The following is a 12,301-nucleotide window of genomic DNA, read 5'->3' as shown; positions in this document are numbered from 1 at the left end:
TAAACTATCTGTGCTTGTGTGTGTCTAGAATGAGCATATACCTAATATCATCCTTTATAAATATGTGCAGTATGTTTCATGTTTGCAGAGAACTGTTTTATTTCATCTATATGTTAATGATTGGGAGGCCCTCAGCAGAAAGCCGTGCAGGGTGTTTTACTGCCGTTCCCTGCATGTCAGCTGTGTTTTTCTATCATCGTGTCCATCTTAAACAGCCCGTCATGTTGATCCTCAGGCATTCAGAGGATTAGTGTAGCAATCTGGTACAGATTAGCTTTAGCACACTTGGACACAGATGATGAAAGTGTTTTTGGAGGAGAAGGCATGTTTGTGGGCACGTCAAAACAGATAATTACTCAGCTGCAGATGAAGAACTCAAAAACCCCTGAAAGCGACCGGATTGACTGTGCAGAGTCTTAATTTGGTGTTACTTTATATTAAAGTTTTCACACATGTACACTGCTGTGGATGGATGCTGTATCAAAGCCGTTGTTATCCAATTGTGGCACAACTACCCCTGGTAGTATCTGAACTGCCTTTACCGGTGCTCAGAAGACATTCTGTTCATCTTTGCAAAATAAAAAATAAATTGATGAACTGGAGTGGTACTGGAGAAATGAAGTACAGGAAAACAATAAACTGAGAACAATTCAGGCTGATGTTCCTTTTAGATCTGAAGTCAGATCTAGAGGGAGTTACATGGACCTTTCTTCCTCCCTGACTAACTTTGAATCAGACTAGAAGTGTCTGATAGTATTTATTGAAGTCACACTTGTAATAAAAGTTGTGAGAAGCATAGAATTAAAGGATAAGTTCACTAACATGAGAAAAACATCTTGTTCTTATGAAGCTAAACATTACTTTAGGAAATTCCTATCATGAGGCCACTTGTAAAAATGCAGCGTTTGATATGTCCACTATTTGCTTTGTGAATGTTACATTGAGAAGGAGTCTGCTTAGCAGGTCACAGGCAACAAAAAGGTGTTCACTGTGACAGAGCGTGCTCAATGCTTTCTCCAGGTGCCTTTATTCATCAGGCAACTGGATTACTCTTTGAAAGGCTGTGATCAATCATTTTCAGGATAGCTTCCTGGATATCTGTTTTGTTCTTTTTATTCCTTCAGTGAAAGTTATTCTGACACTGTGTGTCAGACACGTGACCTTTCCATGATGGTTACCAAACCCATTGCATTTTTGAACAGACACCTTTTAGCATTTGTGGGAGATGATTGAAGAGTTTTGCGATCAGAGATCTTCAGCTGATGGTTTGAGATCCCTGGAGAGATCAAGATGGAGACAGAGCTGAGGGTAGGACAGCCAAGTTGTCTGCTGATGAATCATTTTGCAGTGCTCCATCATCCTGTCCCGTCTCAGAGCTGTCCTTTCACAGATCCTGTGTTACTTGCAAATACGCAGGCAGAACCAGGAGAAGAAAACGTCTTTCTGGTTGCAAAAATGTACTTATCATATCCCATTCGTGATCCCATTTGTGTTGTTTTAAATGTGCTATACAAATAAAAGTGACACCAACATCTACTAAAAATGTCTGGCTCACGCTGCCTGTTTTCCTATGACCTTTGGGCGGGGGGTGGGGGTAACAGGTGTGTCCGTCTGAATTTATTTGCCTACAACAATTGAAAATGCTCAATGTTTCAAGTCTGTATTTTCAGTGTGAGGCCCACATTCTTGCTAGAGGTGTGTGCAGGTGGGTGTGTGCACCTGCTGCCTGGAAAAGTTCTTACCGTAAACAAACCACGAGGCTTGTCCTGGCAGGACAGTTGTTTTGATCCGACAGGAACATCATTGTGGTTTCGACACACTCATACTTTCTCGGTCACCATCAAATGTCCTCTCCCGTTGGCACAATCAGTTGCAATCTAAAGATAGATGGCCTAATGTCACTGATCACAACATCACAAGTCATTAGGATGATTAACAACAGTTCCAGTGTCAATGTCCAATTCAGTCCGAATCATTTAGTTTAATGTAGTTCCTCACATAAACAACTTGAGCTGATACAGCGAGATTCACAAAAAATGAACCCTTTGTAATATATTATATATAGACTGTCCTTCATGTATTAGATTTGTCAGCAGTTTTGGGCCTGCAGCAATCTACTGGGGGCAGGATTGTTCAATATTATGTGTAAAAAAAGAGAGTCACTGAATTAGATGTTTATGTTGGAGAAAAGGTTTATTAAAAGATTTTAGTAAAAAAAATCTAGATATCCCATCTAGGGTAATCGGATCAATTCCAAAATAATAATTAAAGTTTTGTTTGAACATCAGAGTAGAAAAATTATTTATCCAAGATTTTAGTTTTTCTAGTCTGATAATTTGATTGGATGCTGATTGGATTTTACAAACATTTTGCATAAATATTGTTGAGTATAATTAGTACATGCAACACTGGACACATTTGTATTGATTTATATTGATAAATGTATCCAGTGTTGTCTAATAATATGTAATAAATGTATATTTAAAGCAAAGAGTACTGGTCCAAGTATCAAACCTATTGGACCTCAATCATAAACTCCAATATGTGGCAAGAAGCTACATTTATATGAACTGAAATATATCTCCATGTACAGAACGTGTACATTGTTTGGACCAATAACAATATTTTTACATCACAGATTCGTCTCAGGATGTTAAAAGAACGATGACCCAGTGGTTAGGATACCTACTGTGTATATTTTGATATGTGTAAGGAAAATGTGGTGATTCAAGAAAAGCAGTGGGTTTTATTTATCATCCAAAGCTCCTCAGGATCAGTTTGCAGATAAAAGCCCTTGCAAAAGTATTCGGCCCTCTTGAACTGGTCAATCTCTTACCACATTTCAGGCTTCAAACATAAAGATATAAAATTAAAATTTTTTGTGAAGAATCAACAACAAGTGGGACACAATCGTGAAGTGGAATGACATTTATTGGATGTGTCAAACTTTTTTAACAAATAAAAAATTGAAAAGTGGGGTGTGCAATATTATTTGGCCCCTTTACTTTCAGTGCAGCAAACTCATTCCAGAAGTTCAGTGAGGATCTCTGAATGATCCAATGTTGTCCCAAATGACTGATGATGGTAAATAGAATCCACCTGTGTGTAATCAAGTCTCCGTATAAATGCACCTGCTCTGTGATAGTCTCAGGGTTCTGTTCAAAGCGCAGAGAGCATCATGAAGACCAAGGAACACACCAGGCAGGTCTGAGATACTGTTGTGGAGAAGTTTAAAGCTGGATTTGGATACAAAAAGATTTCCCAAGCTTTAAACATCCCAAGGAGCACTGTGCAAGCAATCATATTGAAATGGAAGGAGTATCAGACCACTGCAAATCTACCAAGACCTGGCCGTCCCTCTAAACTCTCATCTTGAACACGGAGAAGACTGATCAGAGATGCAGCCAAGAGGCCCATGATCACTCTGGATGAACTGCAGAGATCTACAGCTGAGGTGGGAGAGTCTGTCCATAGGACAACAATCAGTCGTACACTGCACAAATCTGGCCTTTATGGAAGAGTGGCAAGAAGAAAGCCATTTCTCAAAGATATCCATAAAAAGTCTTGTTTAAAGTTTGCCACAAGCCACCTGGGAGACACACCAAACATGTGGAAGAAGGTGCTCTGGTCAGATGAAACCAAAATCCAACTGTTTGGCCACAATGCAAAACGATATGTTTGGAGTAAAAGCAACACAGCTCATCACCCTGAACACACCATCCCCACTGTCAAACATGGTGGTGGCAGCATCATGGTTTGGGCCTGCTTTTTGTCAGCAGGGACAGAGAAGATGGATGGGGCCAAATACACGACCATTCTGGAAGAAAACCTGTTGGAGTCTGCAAGAGACCTGAGACTGGGACGGAGATTTATCTTCCAACAAGACAATAATCCAAAACATAAAGCCAAATCTACAATGAAATGGTCCACAAATAAACGTATCCAGATGTTGGAATGGCCAAGTCAAAGTCCAGACCTGAATTCAATTGAGAATCTGTGGAAAGAGCTGAAGACTACTGTTCACGAACGCTCTCTATCCAACCTTACTGAGCTCGAGCTGTTTTGCAAGAAAGAATGGGCAAGAATTTCAGTCTCTCGATGTGCAAAACTGATAGAGACAAACCCCAAGCGACTTGCAGCTGTAATTGCAGCAAAGGGTGGCGCTACAAAGTATTAACACAAGGGGGCCGAATAATATTGCACGCCCCACTTTTCAGTTTTTTATTTGTTAAAAAAGTTTGACACATCCAATAAATTTCATCCCACTTCATGATTGTGTCCCACTTGTTGTTGATTCTTCACAAAAAATTAGAATTTTATATCTTTATGTTTGAAGCCTGAAATGTGGCAAGAGGTTGAAAAGTTCAAGGGGGCCAAATACTTTCACAAGGCACTGTATCTGAAGTTCGGACTGTTTGAAATTAGTTTTTTCTTTGAGAAGAAACATTTTCCAGAGCCATATTCTTTCAGTTGTTGGACTGAGGTGATCAGTTGGCATGTTTATCACTGCAGTTTGCACACACTGTAACCTCTTAACAGCAACTACCCAGAGGCTTCGCAGCTGCCAGCTTTGCATGCTAGCAGCTCGTTGACTCTTAGCTGTAATCAGAGTGATTCACCTGTGCACCACTTCCTCTGACATTTATGCTCACATTCGACATTCTGTGCACGGTCGTTAGGTAAAAACAACACCTGTTTTGTTTAATGTGTAACATTGTGATACGCGATTGACAAAGTGATACAGTTTCACATACCGATCTATATTCTGCGGGAACTCTGGACAGACAGTCAATAGTCTGTCTCTGTTTTAAGATATGCCTGGTGCACATGAGTCACCGACCTGTCAAACAAATACCAGGGGGTGGGAGTGTCACTGGTATCCATCCCATAAAACAGAAACTTGGACAGAGATATATCCCGTGATTTATGGGAGAGTGTTGATCCTCCGTGTTATTTATTGACTGATCGAGCTTTGCAGTGGTCATGCTGAGAACCCAGGATGAAAAAACACAGGCAAGAGATGGAACCACAGAGAAAAGGTCACAGCAGGGATAGAGGACAGAGAGACACCAGCTGTTTATGTTTCTGACCTATTCATCTTCCTTCAGATGCATTCATCTCTGCTTTTCACCCTACTCTTTGTGCTTTAGCAGCATAAACCAGCCCCTCACTTTATTCCCGAGAGCAGGCCTGCCTGTTTGCTCAGTCTATTTGCTCAGGTCTGTGGTTTGAGCTTTGAGTGTTAACTCTGTACAGGTAGCTAAGGGCATTCAATCTGATTCAACAATTTGAGCTGAATGTAAACATGACAGTAGCTCACCACAGAGACATAATATTTAATACGCTGAGACTGGACTGCCGTGGTTCCGACCAGGTTATAGGAATACCAAACAAACTGTGACTTCCTCTTGAGTGACACAGGGATTTATTCCATGCAGTGTCTTTTCAGCGTACTACTTCCTCTCCTCTGCTGCTTGGGAAACGGTTTAAACTGCCCCATCCAAGTGATTTGTGCTCCTGCCAAGATGACAGCACCCCTTGTGCTCTGCCATCATGGAGGGTTATATATCCCATAATGTTATTTGTTTGCCTTTTTGCCTGTAGGGATATAATGACAAGTGTGGACCACCTATGCCTACTTTGGCCTTAATGATGTTGACAAAAACCCCTCTAGCTTCAGAATATGTACGTGTAAATTCATAAGCTCTTGTTTACAAATACATACTTGCACTTTAGCCAGCGTGATCAGCCAAATTTTGAAAGTTTGACGTCGTAATAAATGATAATTGACTCCGTTTTGTTTTTCCTTACGTTAAACAAAAATAAATTTAGGAGATTTTGGGATGGGAAAAGCTGCAGGCAAAAGGTTCTTCAGCTGCTTTTGGTTAATCTTCTAAAAGGTCTGTCTAAGTAAGTCAACTCCACTGTATTAAACAGTCACTTACCTGATTGGATCTTTTCTTTAATGGGAAATTCCCCGACTTGAAGTGAAATAACTATACCAATGTAATTGGTGCATTTAGAGAAAGTCGTGCCAAATTCTTTTCATTTACTGGGTACTGTGATACATGCTGTATTGATGCTATGCAATCATTCCCAGCGCATCTGTCAAGAGCAATCAGAATTACTGCAGTCCCATTTTTCTCTGAGTCTAAACGGTATAAAAAACCAAAGCAAGTACAGGAGGTACTGGTTGAGCCCTATGTTTAAGCATGTGCCTGTAAAGTTTAGGTGGACAGTTATTCATGCGCATGATCATTACCAGGAGGTCAGACGAACTGCAGAGGGCAGTTTCCTGCACTCTGGTGACAAAACTTAACTGAGACCCTGCTGTGTCGCTGTACCTTAAATCTGTGGATGAGATGATCTTATGAATACATTCACTCCTTCAAACATAAGCACAAAACTCATTTGAATTTTACATGTAAGGGTCTCTATTCTTGCACACTTAAAAATCAACCAATGTGGATTTAATTTTTATTTGAACACTGTTATGCATCTACCTTGCATTTCAATAACATACAAAGAGATGAACTTTTAGGCAAATAATGCTTCATCATTGCCTTTCCTGACATTTGATACTGTAACTCACATAATTTGATTTACAGCAATTTTTACACTAAAGAAAATCCACAGGGTAAAGTTCACAACTCTGAGATGCCACATTTGCCACAAATAGGCACCACTGCTTCAAAATGTTTTCAAAATCTCAAACGTCCCAGCAGTTTACGTGGCATGATAACATCAGCAAATCAACTGTTTCTCTATGCACTCATCTTGGCATGCCGAATGTCCGAAGTGACTCCAACGGCAAGACAATCCATCTTTTTAACTGATCAATTCAGCAAAAAAAAAAAAAAAATGTGTAAGAGCAGCTAAAAAAACCAACACAGATGAAGAGTAATGCCAGGAACTATTTTTCTTGTTTTTGCATATAAACAGCTTTTAGGTCAACATGTCATGGAAGATCTTAGGATAGGCACACAATTACTTATTGACAAGTCATTTGAATCAATTGTGAATTTCTTACGAACTTCAAAAGTTATCTATGTAAATATGCATCAACAATGTAGTCTGCATTACTGGGTCGCATTTATGCAACACAAATAGAGAGTCTATCACCAAACCATTTCTTACTACACCTTTTTATGGACATCCTGTTGAATTTTGCGGATGAGCTGATGGACTTCTTCTTAATTTCCAAGTCAGACAAGCAGCTTGGGGAGATCTTCCACATGTTCTAACTAGAGGAAACTGGTATTTGGATAGAAACTGAATATTGATGTGTGTTTGAAGAAATCATATTCAAGCAATTAAGTACTATGACTGAAAATGCTGTTCTGTGGTTTAGCTTTCAGGAGATGGTTTTATTGATGGTCCATCAGTTTGTATGTGGGCTCTTGTACCTGTTAAAGGTTCTAACATTTTATCAAACAGCAGAATAGCATATTTTTGCATAGTTTTGCCACATGCAAAACTAAGGATTATGCCTCATCCACATTAAAGAAAAGCACATTTCAGCCATTTGTTTACCTCGAGACTTGGGAGTATTAATCCCATCATCCCATTCGAAACCCCTTCACATTAAATATGGATGTCTGTAACAAGTCAGACACTGGCTGTTAAATTATTATTGAATCTAACAATGCTGACGGAGCTTTAAGTCTCCCGTTGATGGAGGCTTGTGAGTCAGACATGACTGCAGTGACACACGCTGTTGTTTTCTGCACCTGGTGTCTGGCCTCAGGCCTTCAGAACGATGCATCTCTGAGCTGTTGCTCAACACAGCTGTGGATAAACAGGCTGTGTTCAGATCCACGTGTCTCAACCTGTACACACACACACACACACACACACACACACACACACACACACACACACACACACACAAACAAACATAAAATCACAAGGACATATTTACAGCAAAGAAACAAACCTGAATGTGTGGAGTGGGTGTATTTGCAGTGCCACACCAAAAGAACTCTTGCCCTGACTTGTTAGACTGAAAAAAGTGTGCTGTTGAACAGCAATTCAGTGTAATAACATAAAGGCACCTCTTCAGCTGAGCATAGCCATGTAAATGTGTAAGTGTAAATAAGTATGGAAAATAAAAGGTGGATTTGCTGTTTTGTATGATTAGCAAAGATGAGAATTAGCTGGAAAGCAGTGCAGTGCAATAAGTGAGCAGATACCGAAACTGTAATAGTGAAGAGATTTCAGTTTTATGATGGTGCTAGATGAGTATCAGAAACTATGCAGGCAAGCAATACGCAGAGTCTGTGTGGATCCTGTCAAATGGTAAAGAAAAAATTGCAGCAATGTGATTTTTTTAAACACCACGACCAAATTTGTACACAAAGCCCAAGTTAACACTAATGGTAAACACCTTAAATGTTTGACAGAAGTTGGCAAATTACTTTTTCTAGAAATATTTCCTTCACCACAGTTTTATTTCATTCTTATAGGGTTGTCAGCAGTCGGCAAATAGGTATCTCTTGTGGTAATTAATAGCTGAGGTTCGTCAGGAGGGAGGACAGTGATGTGGTGAAACTATTCCACAGATGCTCTTCATTCCATAAAGTTATTTCTAGAAAAGTAGGTCAGCCTGTGCAACCACAACATTTTTGTAATTCAAAGTACTCTTACTATGTTCCATTTCTTACCTTAAATTTTTTTCAGGTTCATAACAAGTTCCTGTTTTACCAGTCAATGTTTAACAACTTTGAAAGGACTTTTTGCCATTTACAGGGAAGTTCAGATATTTTGAAGTTATTATCAGTAATAGTTCCCTTACTGTCATGATTTGTAGGTTTTTGAGTTTTGTTTTGGATCTTGCCTATGATTGTTTTTATTCTGCAGGTGGTGCTTTATTAGTCCTGAATTAGGTTTTGTTTCTATTCTGTTTATTGTGTATTTAAGTTCTGTTTTATTTGTAAGACGTTTCCTTAGGTTAGATTGTTTCCTTGTATTTCTGTTTAGTTCCAGTCATGTTTTGATTTCACTCTCTGCCATTGCAATCAGCCTCATTCAGCCCACCTGCTTCATGTGTTCAGCCTCACTGCTTTCACCTATGCCATGCTCTAATATACCCTTCTGTTCCTTTTACTCATTAGTGGAGTGTCATGTTTGCCATTGCAGACCTGTCCAAAACTGCTCTACTCATGCCAAGTTGTTCTTGTCCATGCCTGCTCCCGCCATCTCGTGCCAAGCTGTAGGTTTTTGTAATTAAACCTTTTTAACTGCTCCTGCCTGCATTACTGCATTTGGGTCCTACTCCAAGAGCAATATGATACTGTAAAATATTTAGCAAATCAAGCTGAAACTATTCATATGCTTGGGATGCTATGTTATATTAGCAGATATTAAATGTTTACACTTTCACTAGAGACTGTCACTAACTTTGGCTCAGTCTTCTCATATTTTTTCCAACTTCATGGAAGTTCCCCTCAAAAAATTTAAAGTATCTTTTTAATATAATTACTTGGATAACTCTCTTGGTGTCTTTATTTAACATAAATCCCAATCACCTGTACCGCTTCATCTGCACAGCTGATAGTTTAATTCATGGTTGGCTCCGTTTTGTCTCAGAAAGAGTTGCTCTTGAAGACTGTAAACACGATTGTTAATAAGGGGCTTTGCTTTTCTCTGTCTGGCAGAGCAAATGTGGAATTCCTTGTGGACATGTCTTAATGAAGAGTAGTAATTTTATTTCTGAGGATATCAATGTCAGGAGGGTCCATGCAACCTAGGAGCAGCTTCCTAGCCCCCCTACTCTGAAAAAGTCATTTATTTATTTATCTATTTCTGCAGCACTTGTGGCCTTTATTTATTTTTTTATTTTTTAAGTAGGCAGACTGGAAGTGAGGTGTAGAAAAGGGAAGACATGCAGCATAGGTCTCCAGGGTCAGGAATCAAAGGTTGCGCCACTCCCCTATAAGATATTTGATGGCAGACCCCCTCCACCTCCATTTTTTCATGTAAACAATCATTGGTTTGTATGTTAATTCCTGTCCAAAGCAAAGTTTGGTTTAAATTTTCAAGAAAAGAGCATTTCATAAACAATAAAATTACGTTTTTGATATTGGAGTTGTTTTAGGATGGTAAAGGTTTGCTTTGGTCTCAACTCCTTGCAATGTAACTGGTAGATCCAGCCTCCAGGGCATAGCTACTAATCCAACTCTATACTGAGAGAACATGCTATGAGAGCTATATATTACAAGCTATAACCCTCTCATAAGAATTTCACTTTAAAAATGTTAAACTTTCCCTTTTTAGTTTGAGGCGGTTTGCAAACAGTAGCACACCCTTCAGCTGTACTCAATGAGAAAAGCCAAAAATACTGTTTACTCAGTGAAGTTCTGTGCAGACAAGCTGCTGCAGTTTTATTTCCTAGAAATCCTTCCAGCTGTGATTAAAGAAGACCCTAAGCAGCATGAGGGCCCAAACTTGAGCTTCAGCTTGGATTATGCAGCAGCTTCTTTCAGCTGGGTGGGCCTGGAGCTGAGCAGGTCACTCAGAGTCAAAGTGGACCCTGAGTGACCTGTGGACAGCTCAAATTATGCAGCCCTCAGCAGCAGAGCAAACATATTTCTTCCTCTTTCAGCCTCCTTATAATGGTCAGACAGGTACAAAACAGGCCAGGCAGAGAGGAAAAAAGCTCCGTACATGATGGTTTTTATTCTCTCAACAAATGATAATATCTTCAGGTTAGCCCTTGAGCATCCAAACATGGAATTTGTGGTGAAGATTCTGCATATGTAAGCAATAAATGAGTCCCGCATGTAGTGGCAAGTCAAGCTCTGCCGCTTGAGCAGGAGCCACGTTTGAGTTGGAGAGAATGCATTTGGGGGATGCATTGCTATTCGCTGCTCTGAGCTGTGAGCCAACTGGTCCATTTTCTCCGATCCATTTTCACAGGGTGCTTTTATCCTCCACAAAGCCCAAATACCGCAAAGAAAGTGGGACTGGGAGGAGTTCAAACGACAGCCCTGAAGTTCTATGCTCAACTGAATGAGAAATGACTTTTTAAATACCACTTAGAATGCACTGAACTGCTTTAAGAACTCAGCTAATGAATTTAATGTGCAGTTTCTGGCATGGGATGTAAATTTTTCCCTCTATGGCTGATTAAAATGTATGAGTGACTTATAGCTGCAGAGGGAGTGTGGGTTGTTCTGTCATGTGGGCATCTTATTATGATTCTTCTCTGCCTTGCATCTGCATCACTTTACAGTTGTTGAACGTTTGGTGAAATCCTGCATTTCAGCAGTAACCTGAAGCCACCGGGCTGCAGGCTGCAGACTGACTGCTGACAGATTGAGAGCTGTCATGGCAGAGCACAGGCTTTGAGATGAGAGATGTATGTGGACATCGTGTTGCTTAACCCACTCCCAGAAAAATGTTGCCTTTCGGGTTTAAAGAAATTATCTACGAGGCATTGAGTTCCAGTGGAGTGCACTTTATGGGGTAACACTGAGACAAAAAATGAGAGACAGACATGAGAAAGTCAAAGGTCAACACCTTTTTTGTCTGAATTGGGCTTTATTTATATTTACGCATCATTTCATCTGTATTTTTCTTCATAGGCTACTATTTATTGCTGGTTCCAATAGGGCCTGGTTTTTCAAAATAAAATGCTTCATTTCTATCACCCATGTAATTTAAAGTCCATATATAAAAATTTCTGTGGAGAGGAGTAAAGGATGTGGTATCACTTATCTCCACTGGTGGTCCTACGTTGGTCCATTACCTTGTGATTGTAAAAGCATTTACAATGTGAACATGTTGCACCTAATCTTGCACTTATACTAACTAGAACACAAAGATCTAATAAATGAACTAGAATTTTAATGCTTTTAGAGTACCTTACATAAGCACTCATGCCTCAACCACTTTTTATACATTTTGTCACTGTAGTGTTATAGATGCTCAGAAAAGTAACCTTTTATATACATATGCACACGTAATAATCTTCTGACCAACTCTGTAAAATAGGCCTTCACCATGACATTAGATTTAACTAAATAATCTTTTACTCCACAGAGTGAGTGTGAGATAAGATAAGAAAATCTTATGTTTATGATCTCATAGCTGTTGATCTATTTATTTAGATAAATGTGAAAATAAGTCAGAGTATTTCTTATAATGCTTGATCTTTTTCTGCTAAGTTAGAATTCAGTAAGCATTTAAAATAACCTATAATTAACTCATGACTAGTTATTCTATTCAGTTTTATTTATATAGAGCCAATTCATACACATGTCTTCTCAAGGCACTTTACGAAGTCAATTAAACAGAATCA

This window comes from Girardinichthys multiradiatus, chromosome 12 (assembly GCF_021462225.1).
Source record: "Girardinichthys multiradiatus isolate DD_20200921_A chromosome 12, DD_fGirMul_XY1, whole genome shotgun sequence".
NCBI lineage: Eukaryota > Metazoa > Chordata > Actinopteri > Cyprinodontiformes > Goodeidae > Girardinichthys > Girardinichthys multiradiatus.
Note: the sequence above shows the minus strand (reverse complement) of the source record.